The sequence below is a fragment of the Colias croceus genome, chromosome 18 (genome assembly GCF_905220415.1).
Source record: "Colias croceus chromosome 18, ilColCroc2.1".
NCBI lineage: Eukaryota > Metazoa > Arthropoda > Insecta > Lepidoptera > Pieridae > Colias > Colias croceus.
Window position 1 is genome coordinate 7,321,915 of NC_059554.1, and position 25,046 is coordinate 7,346,960.

A 25,046-nucleotide genomic window follows, 5' to 3' on the forward strand; every position below is an offset into this window, starting at 1 on the left:
TTTATTCGTAAATATGAAAAAAATCCAGAGCAACGCACTTCGTGAGCACTCAACCACGACTGCGAGCGCTCGCGGCGGGAGCGTCGTGTTGTTCCCACCTGTGCCTACTGTTCCCACTTGGTTGTTCGCACTCTATAGATAGTATATATACTCTAAGCCTAACTAGGTATATTATAATTATAATATAAATAAATCATAGATTTTATTACATATGCAATTTCTTAAATTTCTTTGAGATTTCCACTGCAATTTATTTCGTAAAATAATTAACTTTAATTAATTTTATTTTTTAAACTTAATATTTAGAAAGATAGCTTTAATGAACGCCATCTATCGCATTGTATGTGAAGTGATTAATAAATCGATGTTAAGGCTTTAATTAGTATAGTTAAATACCGTAAGATGGCGTTGTAATAAATTTGGTTAAACGCCATCTAGTAAGAGTGTCGTGATATTTATTGATTATAGTGCTTTCACACGGCGCAATCTTCGTCAAAAGATGGCGCTATACGAAATAGTTAAAACAGCTGGAAAATTATTATCACGATGGAATGAATGAATTTTTTTTATATAATAACAATTTTATGTCACATTTTTTTCAGTGATATAAATCTCGTAACAAATTTAATTACATCTTAAATTAGGACTAGCTTTCCGTCTGCGGCTTCACCCGCTTCCGCTGTGTTTAGCCGTTGCCGCACACAAGCCACGGGCCACAGCCACAAACGCCGCCACGAGAAGCTAGACGCAGCTACAAAAGTAGCTGAAGCGCGCGACAGCCACTTGTGGCCGGTGGTCGCCACTTGTGGTCGGTGGCTGATATTTTTTTTAACCATGCAAATGCAATGCAGTTATCATAATGGACTCTGACGAAGAAGGTTTAATTGCAGCTGCTTCTGATAAGAAAACGTCGTAGAAGGAGACGAAACCGTAGTTATTGGATACATCCAATTTTAACAAATGTACATTATCGGAATCGGGCGAGTGGCGTGTGGCGACGTTCTGTGTCGGCGTTTGTGGCCAGTACGGGCCACAAGAAGCGAACAGCGACGATTAGAAGCGTGTGGCGGCCACCGGCGTTGACCGTGTGCGGCGAGTCCATATAAAAAGTATGAAAAGTGCAGGAAATATGCAATAGGTGGCGGCGTTTTGTGGCCGGTGGCCGGTGGCCCGTGTGCGGTAGCCCTTAGGTACATGGTAATATGTACTTAACAAATTAGAAAGAAGAAGAAAGAAAGAAAATACATTTAATCCAACACACAAAAATACAAAGCAAAAACAACAAAGTAACTTGCAATGAACAAAAACAATTAAATAAAATTACAATTTATAAAAGAAGTAGGTGTATGGTCTCGTTTGTACAAGTAAAAAAATAAAAATAAAAAAAAAAACATAGGTATTATATTATGTGGTTGACTATAGTATGTGTGTTGGACAGGGATACCACTCAGGAAATCTGTGGCTTAATAGCCGCAGCACTGATTTTCAGTGGTTCCCATATCGCAACTGACGTTTGCAGTGATATTTACAAATTATAAAATAATAAAGTTCCAAATAATACATATCTTACATATAATATTTTAATATATTACACATCCATTACATAAAACACATCCATTACATAATCAATTATGTGCATATTAACCCTTCATCATTCTATTTATTCAAAAACAGCATCAAAATCCGATGCATAATTGTATTTAAACTTACACAGTCGGGTCAAAATGAAGTAAAATTATATAACGTAACCTAATGTAAAAATTAAAATGAGTAGATAAGCGATAGATATATACCTACCTATAATATGGTACAATCTATACTAATATTATAAAGCTGAAGAGTTTGTTTGTTTGTTTGAACGCGCTAATCTCGGGAACTACTGGTCTGATTTGAAAAATTCTTTCGGTGTTAGATAGCCCATTTATCAAGGAAGGCTATAGGCTATGTATCATTACGCTAAGACCAACAGGAGCGGAAACCGCGGAGCGCAGCTAGTAGGTAGGTGTATATAATACACACAGGTGTGGTACATATTTCGCAATAAAAGGTAGCCTATGTCCTTTCTCGGGTATCAAAATATCACCATACCAAATTTCATGCAAATTGGTTCAGTAGGTAGTTTAGGCGTGATTGAGTAACAGACAGACAGACAGAGTTACTTTCGCATTTATAATATTAGTAAGGATCTTATTTGACTTTAGAGTAAAGTTAATCAAAACCTGAACTTGACTGTTCACGTTCATCGAAATCTTCTAGTAAAATTACACAAGTACCTATTTAGTATACATATTTTAAATTTTTCAACTATATTTTAGTTTCTTTCGGCGCGCGGCTTCGCCCGCGTAGACAAAGAAAAACCCGCGTAGTTCCCGTTCCGGTTCCCGCGGGTTTTCCGGGATAAAACTATTCACTATCCTATAACCTTTCTCAGGCTTCAGACTATGTCTGTACCTTCTAAATTTCATCCAAATCACTTCAATGACTGAGGCGTGAAAAAGATACAGACAGACATAGTTTCGCATTTAGGTATTCTTAATATTAAGTACGAATCTTACAGGATTATTGTACTAAGACGTGTTACCTACATCTTGCTAGCGTATCAATTATCATAATAGATCCTTGGTCAAGATGTCTATCCAAAGGGCTACCAAGGTTAGAAATGTTTAACATCAAATAGACAAATCATAGAACCGGTTCACTGACCCCTTGATCTCATTTATGCAAATAACAGTAAATTTATGTGAGAATCAGTATGACCGTTGCCCTCAAGACATTTATTCCTCAAGGAGCTGTCGATGGATATGGTCTTAAAACTATTTTTAAACTGTTGTTTTAGAAAAATGTGATAAAAGGAAAAGTGAATGGTATTTTTTATTTTTATTATAAATAACGAAATAATTGATTTTAATGTTTAAACAATTGTTGTGTAGTGCTTGTGTGTTATTTTTGAAATAAATCAAGGTGAGCATAAAATTTAAAATTTACTACTCAAATCTTTATTTCGTAACTTACTTACACGTCAGTACCTACTTGGTAAATTTAAATAATATCTAATAAAAAAAAGACGGGTTGCACTCCGGGAGTGCCGGCAGAAGTGAAAACTTGATTATTAACGTTCAGCATGTTTGATATTTTAGAATGGTATCCGTCTTACGCATGGAATATAAGGGCTAAAAAAAAACATCCGTCTTACGCTTTTTCGATCAGGCCACGTGTCCTGACGCGAGTTTAAGATTTTATACCAAACGCCGCTAAAGAAGTTTTCACTTCAAAAATTGGTCGAACTACTATTGTTTTTAATTCAAGCTTTTCTCTTTTTAATTTTTATGTGAAACTAGTGGTCCGCGGTCCGCCCCGGCTTCGCCGTGGTAAAGGTTTAAGTTTTCTCTCCATAAAAACCATCTTACTTCAAGGAATCGGTATTATAAAAAAATAATTGACGAAATCGGTTCAGCCGTTCACGTTCATCTTGTGTCTTGTTTTTACGGGAATAGTTTTTTTTAGATAAATCCTATAAAGCGTAAGAAATTTTGTAAAATTGTTGAAATGTGATCATTATGATCATTATGATGTTGTTTTTACGGGAATAGTTTTTTTTAGATAAATCCTATAAAGCGTAAGAAATTTTGTAAAATTGTTGAAATGTGATCATTATGATCATTATGATGTTGTTTTTACGGGAATAGTTTTTTTTAGATAAATCCTATAAAGCGTAAGAAATTTTGTAAAATTGTTGAAATGTGATCATTATGATCATTATGATGTTGTTTTTACGGGAATAGTTTTTTTTAGATAAATCCTATAAAGCGTAAGAAATTTTGTAAAATTGTTGAAATGTGATCATTATGAAGATGCGTAAATTTTGTCAAAGTTGTAGAGTTGGTAGCGTCTACACATACGAAAATAAATATTCTTTAGACGAAAAAAATATGATCGCAATGATCGGTAATTGTAAGGCATTGAAATGATTAGGCTTTATTCAATTATCTTACAATTAAGAAAGCATATTGATGATTACTTTTTCCGTAACGTATCATACCTAGTTCGAACAAAATTGTTTTTTAACGAAAAAAAAAAATGTTTTTCCTTTATACCTATCATAGGTACCTTTGCTTCGCGCATTAAACCTGATTGAATCCCGTAAAAAGCAAATAACGTTTAGTACATCTAAAAAGCTTTCCAAAAAATCATTACGTAAAAAAGAACTAAAATGGCGGCTCTGTGATCGTCATGGGGAGGGCATTTTAAATGTGCATTCTCTAACACAAGCGCAATAGTCAACGATGACGCGACGAGGGAGTCTCCCCCTACGGCCTACACTATCCAACTATACTCACACACGTGCGTCGCCCAAAACAACATGAGCCCTCAATTCGCCCGCAAAACTCTAAACCGCACCCGAAATGACATCACTCTTTTCACAGTGACGGATCAAATAACACTGGTCGTGCACGTAGGCATAAAATTCAGAAATATAGCTACATAGGCATTGTATTCCTCCTCTGAGAACCGCAAATGAGATCGGAGGCGAAGTGGAACGAATGCACGAATTCGTTGTATTTATTTTGTTGGATATAGCTTAAATACACAAAGCATTATTTGCAGATACCATTGATTTCATATGTATCTAATTGTTGACGCAGCCTGTGTCTAATTGATCGCTGATTGCGTTCCGGCGAACAAATGGAGTGTAAAATCTATCGCGACATAATAAATTATATTTGCATTTAAAATACAATATACATTAAAGATGCCTGAATTGACAGAGTTCTTGTATTCTGATTATCTTATGAAAATACAAGCACCTAATATTATTCGTTTTCTGTTTCTTCTTACAACATATATGTACTTCCAATTCTATTGTCAATCAATTATTCAAGAGTATGGCAATATATACCATAGAGATGAAAGTAAAATGGCCAGATGATTTTCGTTGCTAATTAATTGGCTGTCCCATTTGCTTGAGGCATATTACCTACGTAGGTACATTATGATGTTGTTCAGCGGCCACTTAGACTTGTTTAGGTATACATTTCGTATCAATTCTTATTGCAATGTTAATTTTGATATTGTACAAAATAGACTGGTATTTTTGAAAAACAATTATTAACTCAATCCATACCTAATATTTCCTTCAACCAAGTTAACTAGGCTGTAAACTGGGATCTTGCTTAAATTGAAATAAAACTGCAATATATACGAAAGCTTCTTTATTAAACAAACAAAATATATTGTTGGGATTTTTGACAATAGGCTAAGATGTGCAAATATTCCAGATTGTTCTAGAACAAAGGCATTATCGTATAACAAATCAAAACCACAACCAACATGCGTATGAAACAAAACGAAACGTTACATAAACTATTGCGATTTTTGGCGCAGTTCTCAATATATCACGTCGGTCGCAAACGTCACGCACACACACACAGCGGCGAGTGCACGCACACAGCCGCGCGGCGTCATCGTCAAGCTGTATAATGTAGAGTCGGAAAAAGAATACTTTTTTGTTTTTTTTTATTTCGTCTGTGATAAGATATTAAAAAACTGATCTAGTCAACCCGTGTGATAGCGATGCAGATGTTTAGTAATAGTTTTGCAGCTGAACTGTATGGAAGGAATTTACAATTTGCTACGAGAAGTAATAGTGTTATGTATTTTTTGTAATATTTTATAAAATACTTATTAATAGGTAAACCAGTTAAGGTGAATTTAGTATTATTTACCTACCTATTGCCGAAGGAATATTGTTATTCGTGGCTAAGTATTTGTTTGAATGAAATGAAACGTCTTAAGATCAATGCGTAGTATTGTAACAAAGAATAACTAAAAACAAAAGACGAAAATTAGTATCAGTGAAAACAATTTTTAAAAACTAACTCACAGAAAATGTAATCCCACCAAAAACATAAATGTAAAAATTGGAGCCGAGTTCAATCGTTGACTTAATTTGCCAAAAAAAGAAATGAGATCTAAATGTGTGCCAAGTTCTTCAGACAGTCCAGAAATTTATTTACAAAGATGTATTAAGTTCTTAGGTTGACTGAAAACTCAATTGTTTTATTTTCCCTTAGAGAACAATGTTTATTCCAAAATATAACTTTTTTAATTTGAATAATATAATTATTTTCACAAAGCAAACAACTAATGACCTATTGAACCCCATAATTTGATGAGGCTAGTTTTTAGAACCTCACAAAATATAAACAGTACCTATGTAAAACTAGCCTCATCAAATTATGGGGTTCAATAGGTCATTAGTTGTTTGCTTTGTGAAAATAATTATATTATTCAAATTAAAAAAGTTATATTTTGGAATAAACATTGTTCTCTAAGGGAAAATAAAACAATTGAGTTTTCAGTCAACCTAAGAACTTAATACATCTTTGTAAATAAATTTCTGGACTGTCTGAAGAACTTGGCACACATTTAGATCTCATTTCTTTTTTTGGCAAATTAAGTCAACGATTGAACTCGGCTCCAATTTTTACATTTATGTTTTTGGTGGGATATCATTACTTTTTGTACAGAAAATTACTCTGCAAATTTGATTTACTTTATAAATATAATACTTTTTATATACGATTTTTTTTTCTTGCGGTTTCTCTGTATGGTTTGTTTAGTATTATTTTCTATATTTTCTTGTATGTTATGAATGTCAGCGCACATTGCCCCGTCATTATCTGCAATTTTTTAAACTCGTTTTCTGTTTAAAAGATTACATGATTTTCTAAACATCCAGCGTGAATTTGTACACACACTATTACCAAAATGCAAAGATCGTTGTAGAAGAATCGTCGCCTTACTCCATGACGTTACGGTATTGCCATGACGCGATCTTGAAATTTTACTCTAAACGCGCCTAAAGATGTTTCACTCATATTAATATTACGCAAATTAAATCATTTCGACCTTCGACGAAGCCTTCTTCCATTACCTACACCATTTATGGTAATTATTTTTGCATGCTTGTATTGGCTGAACATGTTTGTGCTTTATTAATATAATTGTATCACCATTGAATACCATGTTTAAAGCAAAATAAAGATTTTATTTATTTACACTGAAATTAAAACTAAACTAAACACTCATAAATAAAGAATAAATAAATGTGAATATGTAAAATTATATATTATTTTTAACTGTATGAGCAATAAAGGCAATATTTTTATTAAAATTTTCTTTTATTTTACGTTTAATAACAGTTTTGAATAAAGAAATCATGCAATCGAAGTAATCCGCCCAAGCGATACTAGCGCGAGTGAGTGTGATGTCAGAGGCGCTTCGAATCTACAGATGTTTCGTACTAAAATATGTAAACTTCAATAATCTATATCTCAGTCATTTATTGATGGATTTCAAAATTTTTTTCGGCCACTGATTAGTTTTGATCTATTTTTTAAGACTAGTAAGGTGAATATACTATTTTCTTTTTTTTTAAACTTTTCCATTTTTCCATACAAACAAAATTTATGTCATTGAAAAAAAAATTAAATACAAATAAATTCAGTATTTTCTGATTTTTTTACTTTGTACACTCACTATTACCTAGTTGATTACAAAATTTGAACTTTCTAGGTCATCTGGAAGTGGGTTAGGTTTTGTATATGTCTATAAGTCAGTCAGTCTTAAAAATTGCGATTTTTGGATATTAATATCTACGCAACTGTTTAATCTGTATTTATGAAATTTAAGGTTCTTGTTTATCTTGAGGTCCTCTTGATATGTACCAAATTTGGTTTATATAACTTAAATAGTTTTTGAGTTATAAGGGGGTGAAAAGTGGCTCGAAATGGTTCGTGTAAATATACACACGGCTGCTGCTCGCCAGTTCTCTTCGCTTGAACTCGGCTTGACACGCTGCCGCGTGTCTAGATAATCGCTCTTGTAAATAAACCGTTGAAACAAAAATAAACTGCTTCGAAGCAAGTATTCAACAGATTCTTTTCTCTTCCATGTAATTTAAGATACATATTTTTTAACAATACTTAGAACACTTTTACAAACACACGTTTACTTATTGATGTGAAACTTCTCTATCGGGGTTGGAAAAAAATTTAGTGTTACATTTTTTCGTTACGCGCCATCTTTTTATTATCCCTACCACGCGTGATTCGACGTATTTCTGTAAAGTTAAATAAAGTAAATTATTTTTTGAAAAATAAGGTCATAAAGAAGTTTCACTTCTTACGTGTGTAGGTACACGCACACTTTTTTTTATTAAAACAAGTTGTAACGCAAATGAAATTTATACGAGCACTATAGACTTAACAACATAAGAAGTATATAAGAACCAGTCATCATGTGACAATAGAAAAAAAAAGTAAAAAATGATAAGTTTTTTTGTTCTTTTGTGCGCACGGTACCCCCCTCTGGGTATTTTCCGAAGTGTGAGCGGACCACGTTATTAGTTCGCCTCGTACGGGTAGGTTTTCACAATTTTGAGCCAGAGTCACACAATAGCCTACGTCATTTTCTATGATTAATAGTGGCGCGTCAGCGTGCGTGTGTTGAACAGTTTCCGATGGATTAACTTATACTTTGATGTTTTCTGTATCTGTTTTGGGTGCTATGAAATTGTTAAGCATTGTCGTATGATGATTTCGAGATTTTTCATCATTTTGTCCCGTCTTCTAAGTTCGTTATGAATAAAGAAAGCTGTAGGAAATAGGTAAACAAGAACAACAGAATGCATAGAAATAGATAACCGTGTATTTCACGTTCATGTCCTTCGTTTATTATTCATTTCGATGGATCGGTATTCGTTTATGTTACTTAATATCATTTATTTAATATGATATCGTATACCTACAATTATAAAACAATCAGATTCGTACATGCTAAATGATGTGATTTAAATTAATTTAACCTAAAAGTTTTATCTAACCAAAATCCTGAATATACCTACAGCTCTTAAAATACAGTTAATGCAACCACTACGCAATTTAGGGTGTTCAAATTTTTACACAAATTGTTCAATAAAACATACGCTGAAGTAATCACTATATACCAGTACCTAATGAACTAATACATGTAAAGTTAATAAATAAACGCATTTTCAACATAACGTACGTGTTCGCCATACTAAAAAGCTTGATAGGCCTAAAAACGTGGATTTCGGCCATCATTTTCCACCCCCTTTGTGGGTGGGAGCCGCACTATCCCCCGGTACTTCACGACCGCGATGCTAGAATATTAATGTTCGTACTTAATTGAATATTTTTGACTTATCGATTTTTTTGCACACGCTACTTTTGAACGTTTCTTAATGCAGGTTCTAATTTCAAATTTTCGAACGTCATTGTTAGATCCGCCATTTTTATTATTCATTCGTTTTAGCTAGGGAATGATCATCGCTCTATTTGCATTTTAAACGTCCAGTGGCCAGACTAGTTTCATCATGAATTGTGTACCTACTTTTGTTCTTATTAAGTTATAATAGAGACCATAGCTTTAAATACTGTTAAATCTGCATGTGTATATTATAACACTCTTTTACAGCTCCAGTGTTTTCATAACACTCATTATAAAAACAATTTAATCAATATGTGGACCAAAACACAAACATAAACAAACAATACATTGTTTTACAGGCATGAGGCATCACTCGATCGCTCAATAATACAGCAATTATTTAACTAGAGCTCAAAGAGTCGTAACACAATTAAATTTTAATGAGACTACAAAGTACAACGGTATATATTCAGACTAGCTGCTCCGCGCGGTTTCACCCCCGTGGCTCCACTCCTGTTGCCCGTAGCGTGATGAAATATAGCCTATAACCTTCCTCGATAAATGGGCTATCTAATACCGAAAGAATTTTTCAAATCGAACCAGTAGTTCCCGAGATTAGTGCGTTCAAACAAACAAACAAACAAACAAACAATCAAACAAACAAACAAACAAACAAACAAACTCTTCAGCTTTATAATATTAGTATAGATAAGAATTATCTTAGTAACGAACTGACGGATAGAAAGGGACGTACGTTGGCAAATTTTCTAATTTTGCAGAGCAATGCTTAGTGGCCGGGTGGGGGTATAGTGTGTGGGGTAAGGAGGTACCCCACTTAGATATTTGTGAATGTCGACCCTCAAAGATACGGATCGGACCTCTAGAGCTTTGCTTTGTTTGTCTAATGTTCGCGTTAATATTATTCGTGGACGTAGGTAATAAGGTAATTTGTACAATAAATAGTAGATATGTGTATTTTAGTACTAGCTTCCGCCCGCGACTCCGTCCGCGCGGATGTCGGTCTTCGCGTGGATGGTTTATTTCTCCATTTTGAGTAGGTACCTCTGACAATAAAATCTTATAAATATCTATTGAACCCAATTCCCAAATACGGCTAGGCCTATAATAATACGCAACGTGTGTTCGCGGTTCTACGGAACAACGTCTATGGATAAAACTGAAAAATTAAGATTAATTTTTTTCTACGTATTTTTCCAGGATAAAAAGTATCCTATTTTACGCCCAGGATAATAAGGTATAATTATACCAAGTTTCATCGAAATCGAACCGCTAGTTTTCACGTGATGCCTTCACATACAGACAGACAGACAGACAAAAATTTTTTTAATCACATATTTGGGTTTGGTATCGATCCAGTAGCACCCCCTGCTATTTATTTTTTCAATATTTTCAATGTACAGAATTGACCCTTCTACAGATTTATTATATGTATAGATTTTGTGTAAACAGTTTGTTTTGGTATGAAGCTTTTATATGTTTTCATTACTGTTAGCAAGTACCTAATTTAGGAGATATTCTTTATTTAATTTATACTAGTCTAATTTACGTGTAAGTCAATTTTATACTACGAAATATATTTGATTCGTTGTTATTTTCCCTTAATTTCAAGTAACCAGCACCATTTACATTTATGTAAAAAAGTCCTTATATAAGAAATATTGAATGTCAATCATTTACTTATTCATGTGAATATAGCATCAAAAATACTAGATACAATAGTTTTATACAACATAGAGTTGTGATAGAGTTCCATAAAACATCGCCTAAACGCGACATTTTATTTCAAACGCAATTTCTATAAATATTCAGAAAATTTAGAATAATATTATAACATATGCATGAAAAGTATCTTAAATAGTTGTGATAGAGTTCCATAAAACATCGCCTAGACGCGTCATTTTCTTTAAAACTCAATTTAAAATATACCTAAAATTACGAATAATATTACATATGCATGGAAATACTAACATTAGACGGTGTAATTAAGAAGAAATGTCCGCGCGTCCCGTCAAATCGAATATGTCGGCCGTTTTAGTACGGACGCCGGCGACAGGCCGATTTAATATTCTATTTTACTCCGACGATAAGATTAAAGTATGTAATTTCTTGTCCGAATGGGGAGGAATTTTGTTTACGCTAGATGCGGGCAGGGTTGTCGATTGTTTGTTTTTAAATATTTTAATGTACAACGACTTTTGTTCTGAAAAAACTTTGATAGAGTCATAGGTGTACTATTTTAAAATTCAATCGTAACCTATACTATATTTCTTTTAGCTACACAAAGATTTAGAATTGAAACTACACTTTATAGTATTTATTCTATACTTTTGTACTATATACATTTAATTACAATATAAATTTTGTATTATAAAACATTAAAAATAGTGAGATACTCGTACCTTAGGTCTATCTAAGTATTGCACATTGACTCTAGAAAACCGACAAATAAACCAATAAAAACCTATAGGAAGAATAGATTAACAAAATATATAGATACGAAAGCAGTCCAAAACTAATCGTTAGGCAAAATGGCATCCCTCTCAATGCCATAAGAAGTACGGCCCTCACCGCACCCTCTAATAAAACCAGACCCACCCACACTAAGATGAGACGTGTATATTGAACAATTTTCATACGTATTCGTGACTGGCTTCACAATTTTGGTAGAAAAGGAATACGTTATATATGATAGTAGATATTAATTTGATAGTTAAGCTTCAGTATAAGGCTGTAAATAATGTATAGGTATAATCTAGATGTATTATAGGTACGTTACTGGAATAAAGTAATTAATGAAATATTTTTGGTGTAGTTTTTAGATGTCAATTATCAAGAATTAGAAACAATATGTTGGCACTCTATGAATAGATAAGTCTACCTTAATATTTATATACTAGGTTTCCGCCCGCGACAACGCCCGCGCAGTCACAGAAAAACCCGCGTAGTTCCCGTTCCCGTGGGATTTTCGGGATTGCGACATTTTCCCGGAATAAAATGTAGCTTATGTCCTTTCTCGGGTATCAAAATATCAGGGTATCAATTATCAAATTTCATGAAAATTGGTTCAGTAGTTTAGGCGTGATTGAGCCGTGGTAACAGACAGACAGACAGAGTTACTTTCGCATTTATAATATTAGTATGGATTATTATGTAGGTACGGGAAATATGAGTTCTATACTATTTGTTTAATATGAAATTTAATTATAGTATCGTAACAAAAAAGAACCAAGTAATGAATAAAAACACGAATAGGTGTTAGAATAAATTGCGGAATGTTGACCGCAATGTATATCACCGTCACACAAACATATTCATCATAGCTATTTGTGTGTTTGTTCTTCATATTTCAATATTGTTTATAACGAAACCATAATAGTAAATACAATGAAAGAAATGCTATAATAATGAAACTGGTAACAATATAAGTAGTAAAAGAGCCTACCGAATACTGTTTTAATAAAAATAAAAGTCATAATTGAACACAAGTCTAAGCAACATGAATAGTTTCAAAGTAAAACCACGAAAGTTCAAATAATTTTTTATATCTTCCTTGCCTATAGCCTAATTATGTGTATAATGTACCTATGTAGGAAGGTACTTATACATGCATCAAGTACCTACTTACGATATGGTTTGTACAATTTAACAATTGCTCTAAAATCTTTAATTCAAACACGTACATAATGTAGGTACCTACAATGTACATGCTCCTTATATATGAACGCAAAAGTCCAAGCGCCATTCACGCCTTAATGAGGGTAACTGGAATATCCGAAATTTCAACTGAACATGACATACACTAACCCCTTCTAATCTTTGCCACCCCGCGATTTTCTTCCCCCTGGGTCCAAGTCACCCTTAAGATCGATGAAGGGTCGAAATTAAGGGTTCCCTTTGTCTCAGATGGGTGGGGAACTTCGCGTGTTGTTTTGACGTATTTTATAATTAATTTGCTAGTTTCGGACCTTAGTTTAATGAGGGTGGGTGAAAATTCAAATTTTGTTAGCGAATTTTCGACGAGTTGTACCGTACGTGCTCTTTTGTGTTCGTAGTTGATTTGATTTAAGAAATATTTGATTAATGTAGAATGACTGGCGCTGCTGTAACATGTGTATGTCTTACGACCGATTTTATTATTTATTTTCTGGCGAAATACACGAGTAAGTACTCATGTATTTCGGTTGGTACTTCTGGTAAGGATTTATCTAAAGGCTTGTTGTTCCTAACTAATTAAATAATACTATGATAAGATATAATATCTAGAAAATACCTACGTTAATAATAAAAAAGACTCTTCTGCATTTCTAAAAGAAGCTTAAAATGCCAGTCAGGCATCAAGATACATTCACGACATCCCTTTTCGTATCCCAAGTAAGTTGTTCCCCGATACTATCTAAAAAGAAAACCATTCCGGGACAAACTATCGGAATCAACTCACTCTTTACTAACTAACTCATCCGTTAAAAAAGTCTCAAGGCACACAATTAAACGCAACAAAATAGTTATTTAACCACAATGTAATGAATAAGCCAATCTAAATAGTGCTTATTCTCGTTGATTGCTAAAACGAAGGCAAGCAATTAAAAGTTCTTTGTGCGGCGAGCGCGGGGTGGGGCAAGCCTGCGGGCACGGGGGGGAGGTCACTTGACAGACTCCGTAATTGGAAAAGTTTTGCCGTGGGTCTGGGCAGCAAGCACCGATAAAGGTTACTTATGTCAAATGAGAACGAACTATGTAGTATATTGCGTGAAGACCGAAACGGGGTAAGACAGTTGGAACGGCTTTGACGCGGACTTTTTCTGATGTAGATCATGTATCCTATCAATATATTTTACTTCTCCAGTGCAAAATGACATAGATAATTAAGCCAAATTTACTCTCTTGAATCTTGATATAATGTAGAGTTGATAATTGCAAATCAAGCTCATAATTTTTTTAGTAAAAGCATGTAAAACTATTGGACAATCATCGGCCCAGATGATTACAGCGAAGTTTATATTGGATAACGCAGAATAAGTTTTATATTTCTGTAACATACAATTACATCTTACTATTTGAGACGATCTCAATTTTTGAACGTTATCTTCAATTAACATTCACCCCTTTTCATAAAGTTAACAGCTGGTGAATATCTAAACTCTATGAAATGTTACCCCTTAGGCTTTTAGTATCGGAAAAAATAATACAATTTCCAAATAGACTCGCCTGAAAATCATAATAGAAGAGTTTTTTGTGTACAGACAGAACCGGACACCCATCAGTCATCGGCAGCCATACATTTAGTGATTCACTGATTTATTCCCCTGCATTCGTCTACAACAACTCTGTTATACAACTATGCTTTTTTGCTTTTCCTGATGTTTTCTGTAAGGAAATTACGAAATATAAGACTCAATTAAGTAATTAACAATAGAAGAAACTTGTGCCACTTTTTAAGTCTCATTTTCTGGGAATAGACAACATTCTTAACGAATATATTTATTTCCAATCCTTCTCATGAAGAGACCGTGTTGTGAAGATACAAGCATACACACATACAATACAAACAAAACAATTTACGATGTAATAATGGTTTGCAGAAGCCATCTTTGTAGTCAATGTCCTTTATCAAAACAAAAGGCTACTGTGGGAAAATTGAATACCTATCTAGGCAAAGGGAGGAGCGTAGGCACTTTAGTCTTTAGATATTAAGACAATACATACTACCATTTCTATGATTCACAAATGAAAGACAATTAAAGTGGGCATAGACTACCTTATAGTGTATTCCTTTGTCTTTTGTAGAGCGTTGTCTATGGATGGTATTTGAAAGGATACTTGATATTCAGTGAACCATAAATAATAAACTAGTATGATAAAAGATAGTCAACGTCCAGATTGCTGAATATATCAAATTTTGACTGACCAGTAGTTCTTTTTTCTGCAGGTCTTATTTGTTGTAGTTTTAACGTCTATGTTTGAGTTTCTGAACGGCTGAGGACTTCATTTAAAAGTCTAAATTAAAATTAAATGTTTTACAGTCATATCCATTAGCAAGATACATTCGCATAAAAGATTCATATACGTGTGCTTAAGTAATATACGTCTGGGGGTACTAATTTCATTCCGCGAAGGGTCGCAAACTAATTTTAGTTGCAATCCAAACAGCCCAATAGTAAGGGAGGCCTTTGTTTCCCTCACAAATAACAACTGGCAACGGGAGGGCCTTGAATCCAATTTAATTATCGTTTACTTAACATACCCGAAACCATTTTATATAAGTTTGTACGTAGCAACTGTTTCATGTTTTAGGGCTGACATGTGTTAGGAATGAGTTATCTTTCTTGGAAAGATGTATCCGAGGTTCACAAGTGTACATTTTAATTATTTAGTATAATCTCCTTTTCCTTTGAATGCTGTTGTTATGCGGATTGATAAATGAATGAGGATAATATCAGAAACCATTTAGTTAATAGATAATACTTTTTTTCTGAATTTAGGTACGCAAATATCTCAAAACGAAAAATCAACAAGTAAGCAGTTTACTTACAAAAAAAATTGTTTTTCTTTATTTTAAGCTTTTTGTATTAAATTTTTGTTTTGCTATAAAAAAATGTACTTAGTTGTATTTATAAGGAGGAACGCTGGCTCCTAAGACACAGAATTCCTCTAGTTTAGGAGTCAGCGTACTTACATATTTTTGTAAAGTTAATGTTTTTGGCAAATAAAGATTTATTTATTATTATTATTTATTGTTACTTTAGTCTTACCACTACTAATTCAGTAATCTATGTCAATCGCAATAAAATCTTACCGTATCTCCAAAAAATTTATTCGAAAAACACAATCATATGAAATTATTCCTCAACGTACAGTTAAATTGTACATTCATCCTTACATATTCATAAGTCGAGTCTTAAAGCAAGTTCTTATTATTAATCTCCGTTTTCCCATGAAAGGAGTATCTACAGAACCCGTGTCGAGATTACTTCCTGCTTCCGCCGGAGGCAGCAGCCAATTTCCATATAAAATACATGAGCATACTGCAATAGTTTTCGCTTTAGCATTTGAATTGTAAGTGTTATTTTTTATTGTTCCTTCGAATTCTTTTATAGCGCCTTATGTTTTAGCATGAATGATTTGGGACGAGAATGTTTACTGTTATTGGTTTAATAAGTCAAAGGTATTAAGTATGTTTATATACTTAAAGTGAATTATGTTGTAATGCGTTTTGCATGACTAAAAATGGCGAATTGAATATCCATCATTCTTATTCAATTTACTATTCTAAGTCATGCAAAATGCAGATTTAAAGCTGCTTGATGCTTTAAATCTATATTTAGCAAACGTCATATTTAACTAACTAATCAAGACTTTTTGTTGAGACGAAAAACGCAATCAGTGAGCGTCGAGCGAACATATCCAAGACCGATATCTTTAAAACTATTCCTTAAAATTAAGCTTAACTAAAAAACATAAAACATCCAGTAAGTAAGTAGCATCAACTTAAATTCATTATCCCATAACTCAAGCTGTACAAAAACTGTACCCACAATATTATGTTACAGTGCCGAGCTAATTACATAGTACACATTTAATCATTTATATACATTAATCTAAGGAAATAGGACCCGGACAATAAAGTACCGTCATTAGACCATTTGTTTTACGGCCATTCTTCTAGGGTGTCACGGGTTACAGAGGGTCATCTTAATTTTACTGTATTAGCAAGTTTGACCCCTTGGACATTAATCGTAAAGGGTACTGAGGTCAGCGAACCCGAATTAAGATGGGAAGGGGCTGAAGATATCATCGATCGATTACATTTGCAAGTTTTCTAAGAACGTTATTTTATTACAATGTATAATCTATACATATAATAAATCTGTAGAAGGGTCAATTCTGTACATTGAAAATGTTGAAAAAATAACTAGCAGGGGGTGTTACTGTTACTTAAAAAATTTTTGTCTGTCTGTCTGTCGGTCTGTCTGTATGTGAAGGCATCACGTGAAAACTAACTAATTTTTCCGCGCGGACGGAGTCGCGGGCGGAAGCTAGTATATAATATATTTTGAAATTACATATATCTGTTGGTCGCAAGAGAAAATTTATACCTACTCCAGAGATTGTCGATTATCTGGTGATACATTGTGAATTTGAAATAATTCATATACTTAACATTTATTTTATAATTGTCATCATCTAGACATCATATTACTTCGTGACAATGGGCAATTTCTGACGATGAAAAAATTACGATTCCTGTTTTTTTTTTAAAAAAGTGTCTTATTTTTAATTTATGATTTAAAAATTTATAAAATAGAAACAAAAGTAATAATATAGCAACAAACTTCAAGTAAAATATAATATAAAGTGGTAGGTTGAAACTGTTATTTAGAACTGAATTTATTATAAGCAACAAACCAGAGCGCGGCCGTCAGCGCCATGTTATATTAGTTTTCTTGCGCCAGCGGACTTTTCCAACTCATTTGCATTCAAAAGCAGATAGCGTTGATGCGCTGATACGTACCTTTGTGGTTTCTATGTAGTCTAGAAAGTTCTAGTTCCGATGGAGCACCAGTTCCCAGCTGTTCCCAACTTTTGCTAGAAGTTGCAGTAATGTTGTGGTAAAAAGCGCTCACGCTACGTTTAGCAATTACCTAAGCAAAATGCGAAGTTCTGAACACTATTTATTCCGTTCTATATACAATGTTAGTATCAAACACTTATGTAATGTTAGTTTAGAGCGTGCAGCCGAATTTTAACCGGAATTTTGTTACATTATTTTAGTTGGGATATTTAGCGCATTTCTGTGGCAAGTAATGAAGGCTGTTTATTCAAATTAGGATGTTATTCGCTGACTAATATTTAGATACAAGACCTGTTATGTTTTAAATTTTTTAACATTATGATACCTACCATATATATTATAACGTTTGTGATAGTGATAAAGTTATCCAAATAACCTCGAATGAAGAAAAGTTATTAGTTAATCGTTTCAACGATTTTCTAAATCTAAATTCATTCACACAAAAAACTGGTTTGAGTTTTTGTTTAAAAAATTAAACGAATTGTTCTAAACGAACAATGTTCTAATGTAATAAGAAAACTCCGCAATGAATCGCCTATTCACTAATCAAAACTAGGCACCCGATGGGTCGGCAAATAAATCGCATAGCATATCGTGCGCATCGCATTACGTCGGGACGATTAAAACTGCCGGAACACAGTATGTTTTCAATTACAACGGGATCGCGAGATATTCGCTTGTAGGGCTACGACTTTCTAAATTCTAAGCTTTATAACGTTTCTTTTACAAGGATATTCTGCTTTTTTTGTTGTGTCAATTTTTTCGCTTTATGCAAAGAGATTTAAAACTTAATTGAGCTGTACTTGCCCTGGTTGCATGGAAGAGAACACTACTAAGTGACAAGTCCGGCAAATACACTTTTAGTAGGCAAATTGCTTCTTGCTTTTATTTTTGTATATTATTTTAGTATTTAAGGCTGTTTAGTTGTATTAAAGAGTAAAATAAAATAAAAAAATAAAGAGCAGGGACTGAAAAACGCAGCATATGATAAATGGAGTAGGTACCTTATTTTAGAAGATTTCTCTTTCTAATACCTAGTTTGTCGTTTAAAAAGATTGAATTAACTTGATAGTTATTAATTTCTTTTGATAGTTTTCAGAGTATAAAAATCTATGGTAAAATTTTGAACGTTAAAATTATTAAACTGCCTTTTTGCCGTCAACAGCTACACTTACCTGCATGAAATGATGTTTTTTTGGATGTATGACTATAACCTTACGTCAATTTTTATTTTGGCTGTTTAGAAAAAAGCCGTAGCCTCCAGGCAGCCCTACGTCAGACATGTTTGCCGCGTGCCTTTACCGTCATAGCAATGCCATTGCTCCTCGCACACCATTTCACACCTTAAAGGTAAATGCTTAGTTTAATAGTACAGTGACATTATGTTTTGAATTACATACCCTAACTCCACGTATGACTTTAAAGACCATTCGACACTTGAGCCTTTTTATTTGAAAAGCTCATAACAAGAGCTTTTATCTATATTTTTACCAATAGAATTAATATCTCTTTTACTATTGCTGTAATGAACTGTTTTATATACCTCTAACAAAGTAGAATAAATACGCCATCCTTTAAGTTGTTCATATTGCTAAAAAATTAACTGTCAAAATATAATAATTATGAATCAGAAACTTAATCATTAGCTTACTTTAGTATCTTACTTAATCTTGCGAATCAATCTAAAATTGGTACCATAATTTTTCCATTAACCATTCTCCACTCTTAACTTATTTAGCTCATGAAAATACATGAAAATCCGTTCAATTAAATTGTGTTTACGACTATCGATAGCATGAATAGTTAAGCCTTGAAAACCAAAGCCGTTAACACAAGTCCTGTCTCTCTGACTTGTGGTATTCATTAGTCCCCTAATACGTGTTACTTTGTACTGATCTTCTTACAAAGGCAAACGCTGTTAGAGCAATCTACACCATATTCTGTATGCAATAGAGACCGAATTTAATTATAATCTTTGCGATCTAACAGCGCAACTAAGCTTTTCGGCACATTGTTTCGTAACAAAGTGAATTTATTTTAAATAGAATGCTTATCGTTTAACTATATTCTAAAGATAATGTTTAATATAATATACCTATGTCTTATGTATTTCTAATTATCGACTCTACCCATTTAAAACCTATGGTTTTGCTCTCCAAAATATTTTTAAGAAATAGTTCTTATATATATAAATACCCGTATCTAAATACAAATATACAAAATTACCATACCAGGAATCCGCACATTCAAATAGAATGTTATGAAATAATTTTTGACAAAAATATACAAAGGATCTATCGTTTAAAAGATAACATCTGCGCCATATAAGTAAACTATTGTGAACAAAACCCACACATGGAACCTTCTAATTACGTAAATTGACGAACACAACCACCCACACACACATCCAAAACTTTAGGTATTAATGTTTTACGCAACTTACCGCGGAGCTCTGAAACCGGGTAAATACTGAAAAACTGGTTTTAGATGAAAAGTTTTCTTAAATATTAATATACGTTGGACTGTCTTTTTTAATGCTTTAATGAGTATAGGTTAGTTTTAATTGATGGAGTGATTCAATATCTATACTAATATTATAAAGCTGAAGAGTTTGTTTGTTTGTTTGTTTGAATTCGCTAATCTCGGGAACTACTGGTCCGATTTGAAAAATTATTTCGGTATTAGATAGCTCATTTATCGAGGAAGGCTATATATCATCACGCTACGACCAACAGGAGTGGAGAAACCGCGCGGAGCAGCTAGTTATTTATATTATTGTATATAAGGTAATGAGAGAAAAGTTCTAGTTACAATGATGGAACATGAAATACAGTTAGACAATGTAAATTTGTATATCGTACTAGCTGAATCATCAAACTTTATTCTGGGGCCGTATTAGGACCTCTTATTGCCAATAGGTAGCCATGGTTATCATAATATGAATTTTCCAGTCAGTTCAATTCACGTAAACTGTCTGGAAATTCTTATTTCCTACTACTACTACTACTTACTAGGTCATAATACGGCTTAGACTCTATTATAGTGATAATTAATGTAGGTTAGTAACCTACGCAAATTTCATACTAATCGATGAAGCCGTTTCGGAGAAATTGATTAACTATTTCATTCATTAACATTATCTTACCTTGCATATAATATCTAGTATCAAATATTATGCAATAGCTATTTAATGCTTGTGATACTGAGAAGTGAGAATATGCTGGGTTAATACTTAGGCCGGTTGCAGAGCTTCACTGACCATCAGTGCGTACGTCAGTCGCACTTGTCATATGTATGGAAATACGCGTGCGTATGGTCGGTCTAGCTATGAACGGTTTTATGAATTTCCATACATATGACAAGCGCGACTGACGTACGCACTGATGGTCGGTGAAGCTCTGCAACCGGCCTGAATAGACAAATAATTAACTTATCATGCTGCAATAGTTTGAGTTTTATTTTCCTACTACTTTTTAATCGACGTAGCCTTAAAGTTGTAGCCGTAGTTTAAGTCGACCTTATAATCAATTGGTTCGTAGACTGTATCACTAGCTTTAATTTGATTTATTTTAAATAACTAGCTTTCCAACCAAGGCTTCGCCCGCTTTGTCTTAAATTTAATAAATTATATACTAAAACTATCCACGAGAACCACTATTGAAAAAAACCCCATCAAAATCCTCAGGGGTATAGATAATAGGGATAGGTATATAGATAATAGGTGATAAATGTAAGAGGTACATAGAACTAAGGACATAGTGATAAGTTTATTAAGTTTTATATATGTATGGTTTGGCGTATGCCGTAAATAAATAAATAAATAAATAGAGACAGAGAAAGTGACTTTTTATACTATGTTGTGAGGAATATCTCTTCCAGCAATTATATACACAGAACTCCAAAGATAAGCGGGTCGTGCAAGGATACGGCAATAATGAAATCCGGGACTCACAATTAAAAAGGGGAAGTGCGTGCGGCCGATCTTAGAGTTATCTGAGGGAAAGGGTCGGTCTATGTGCGGGCAATCGGATGGGTTCCCGGTGATAAGCTTATGTATTTGATAATTGTGTTTATGTAGTTTTTGCGTAATATTGGAGAGAGGTAAAATTTGGATAGGTACATAAAACGTGTTTTTAACCGACTTCATTGAAGTTAAAGTTTGTAGGGTTTGGGTGGTTAAAAAGCTTACTCTGAAAATACAGACAACAACCTTATAGCCCGTATAGGTATTATAATGATTCAAAAGGAATAAGGGACTTCAAACTTTTTTGGAGTTTTATGTTGAATTGAATTAGGTTACGATACTTCATTTTTGTACGTCGTAGCACTTTTCGTAGCACTACTAAAGTTATATAGCTACATTGACTTCTATATGAAACAAAAAAAAATATAGAAAATATCATGTGCAGCATAATATATAAGATTCAATAGTTTAATGATTAAGTACGTTTTTAGTTTAAAAACTATCTACATTAGAACGTACACTTGTAGTTCACCAGAAAATCTTCTGATTTAAACGGGCATAATATTTATGTATAGAAAATATACACCACCAAAATTGTTTTATCTTTCATTTAATTTATTTATTATATAATAGATCAACACTTCGTTACAATAAATAGAAGTCATCAAGATTAATTCCAACATGACTTATAACAACAATAATGCATTTCACAGTTCGTACGACACGCATCCTAAAATTCGCCATTAAATCCACGAGCTTAATAAATATGGGTGAAGATTTATCAGTGAAGTATGTAAAATAGGCATTCAAGGGACTGTCAAAGGAGGGAGAGGGTTGTGAGGGTGCCACGCAGTGCGTAACATCTTAAATGTCCACAATTTTCCAAAGAGGGTTCCCTTTTTCAACGCTTTTGAAATGAATAGATGTTGACAGTGTTCATGATTGAGATTTTAAGCTGTTAAAATTGAATCGAGTATCTAATCTGTGTGTATTTGACGTTAAGAGTGTCTCAAACCATACCTACTTAAATGCTGGCTAAATATTATGTTCTTGGGTGTGACATAAGCTTTCTTAAAACTTAATAAAATAAACTCTCGATTCAAAAACCGGCCGTGTTAATTAAGCATTAAGACTATAGTAGAGCCATTTTAATAGGCAACATTTGACAGTTCAACTAAATTCAAAAACGTAACCTAGGCGTAGTCTCGACACTAATCGACATCGATATCGACCGAAATCGGTCGGTAACTAACGATTATCAGTAACCAATCAGTAACTATAGTATAGACCTAAAAAATTTAGTGTTCTTTTTCCAAGAAATTTAGCTTAGTTTTAGGGAATAGATAGTAAATTAAAATTAGTTATATTAATTTTCGCATTATTACAATTGCAATTGCATATAAAAAAAGCAAATTTTATGCACAAAAAAACATGGCAGTTAATTTAATTTTAATCAAATTGGATATTTTTTATATCAATCGTTTAATTAATGTTCTATTAATTACATATTCATGGAATCCAAAATTCCATGTATGGCAACCTCTTTATTTACTTTTTTGACATTTGACATCAATCATGAAAATAATATCCCACCAAAAACATTTTCATGTAAAATGTTGCCAAGACGAGCCCATATGACTCGCACTGTCAAAAAGTTATCAGATCTCATGTAGAGCCAAGCTTCTAACACTACACGCCCTAACTCTACAAGGCCTAACTTCACAAACTCTACACCTTAGTCAAAATATGTGGCTTGGTCGTTCGTTACATTCACATCGGCGTAAGGTGAAAAATTAATTCACTGTTCATTACTTTTGTGTTATACAATAGTTCTTGTATATTGATAACTTTTTGACAGTGCGAGTCATATGGGCTCGTCTTGGCAACATTTTACATGAAAATGTTTTTGGTGGGATTTCATTTCTTTTTGTCAGTTGTTTGTAACAAAAGTGTCGATTAAAGTTTTAATTCTTTTTTTAATAAGGAGTACCTATACATATATGTATATATCTAGGGGAACCAAGTTTTAGATTATTAGATTAGACCTCTAGCGTCATCAAAATTTAATTTAAAATTACAGGTCTCATACAAACTCCCATCCCCTAGTTTAAGGGGTTGGGGGATGAAAGTTACAAGTTTTATAATTTTTTTGTTGTTTGTGTGCTAATACTAGCTTACATACAAAATTTCAGCTTTCTAGGACATTAGGAAATACCTTAAGAATTTTGATGATCATCAGTGAGTCAGTGACGAAATTAGCGTTTTTTAGATATAAATAAAATCTGAAGTATAAAAGCTAATGTAATTTAAACTTAATATTTTCAATAAGTCTGCTATTGACAATATATCCCGAAAATGTTGTTGATCTAGCATAATCCAAACCCAAGTTATGAGGGTTCAAAAAAACGTCGAAGCGCTTCGAGAAAAGGTAGGTAGTGCCCGTGCGCTTCGCTTGTTCGCTTGGCTCGTCTTGGCGGGGGCACTACCGTGCCCCCAGATTTCTATCAAAATAAATATAAATTGTGTGTTTTCAAGAGGATAATTTTTAATTATGTTCTTAAAAGTCCTATAAATCTATTGGATAACAAATATCCTAAGAAAATATCAATCTGCGTTTGTTTTTATATAGTTAAAGCTATTAGTTTTAGTTTAGTAATATTTTGTTTTTTGTGAAGTGCAATAAAATTCTAATCAAAAGACTCCAAAAGCTCTACAAGATAGGGCTCCAAAAGCTCTCAATTCGAAGCCTTTCGAGAAATCTTTAAGACATCATAGAAACTGACGGAACTAAAACTAAGGACGGAACGGATAATTTGTATCACTTGTATTTTTAGCTTGTATTATTATATTATATTATGTGCATCATTGTATATTTTATTACAGTTAATAAGCAAAGGATGCAATGCAATTGATTTAGCGGTTCACGGTTAATATTATTTATGTGTTAAATATAAATATTTATCTATAAATTTTATATTTTACAGATGAACAAGTTACTAGAATTATTATGTTGGTGAGGGATGATGGTTTTGAGCCAAATTTTCAACTACGCTATTATAAACTGTTAAATTAAAATTTTCTAATAAATTTATTTCGTAATTGGATCGTTTTATTTTATTTGTATTCATCTGTATGTAATTATTATGTATGTAATTATTATCCTAGAAGTTCAAAAAGAATTTAATCGAATATGAATGCAATAATTTAGGCTGAATAAATGCAGACAGCAGTACACTATTTTAATATTTATTTAATATAATA